The following is a 921-nucleotide window of genomic DNA, read 5'->3' as shown; positions in this document are numbered from 1 at the left end:
GGGAACCGGCGAAAAAATTGGTAGGCCCACTGGGCTTCTAAATCAATGGCGACATGAAGAAGGTGGATGCGATGGACCCGAATGGCACGGGCTGGTTAGGGATAGGAGATGGGGTTAGGAACCCCAGGGCCTGTGACCCCAGCGTCCCAGGGCCACAGGCATGCACTGGCCAATTCGCATCCATCTATCATCCACCCGCTTGCATGTCCACCATGCATCCCCAACTGGGGCTTTGTTTAATTAAAGTTCTTTTTGTTTCCTTTGTTTTTCAGGAAGAGATGACAACGACGAGACGACGAGAAGAAGGAGCTCCAGACCCCAAACAGGCATCCCGGAGGACCACACAGGAGCAGCGATGGCGACACAGGTAAGTATTTGCCCTTATATATTCCTTTATTAAGGCTTAAAACTAATTTGCCCTGCATTTTTCCTTCATAGGGACTTTCTACTAAGGCACCCCCTCAGACCTAACATTCCGATGGTTCACAGCGTGGCCCCCCATAACCAACGCCGGACCGAAAATGGCACCCCCAAGGTCTGGCTTCTGCCCTCTATCAGGCATGCAAACCCCCTGTGTTAACCAATCACTAACCCCCGGGGCCCCCCGGAGACACCTCCCGGTGCCCAGGACCCCCCCAAAAAGTCAATCCGCCGCCATCCTGGCCGGATTTAATAATAATCAAATTGATTCCTCCACTACTGTGTTCCACATCCTTCCTCTATGGAGGCTTAGCAGAAATGAGGGAGACACAGTGTGGGATTTTCTTTTTATAGGGCGGTTAATTAACCTTATATATTTTTTTGGTTTAGGGACCCCGGCTGTTTTGCCTTAAGGTCAGGATTTGGTAATTAGGGTTAGGGACCCCGGCAGATAGGCCTTAGGGTTGGGAGGGTTATTAGGGTTAGGGACCTAGGCCGATT

The sequence above is a fragment of the Paramormyrops kingsleyae genome, unplaced genomic scaffold (genome assembly GCF_048594095.1).
Source record: "Paramormyrops kingsleyae isolate MSU_618 unplaced genomic scaffold, PKINGS_0.4 ups26, whole genome shotgun sequence".
NCBI lineage: Eukaryota > Metazoa > Chordata > Actinopteri > Osteoglossiformes > Mormyridae > Paramormyrops > Paramormyrops kingsleyae.
Note: the sequence above shows the minus strand (reverse complement) of the source record.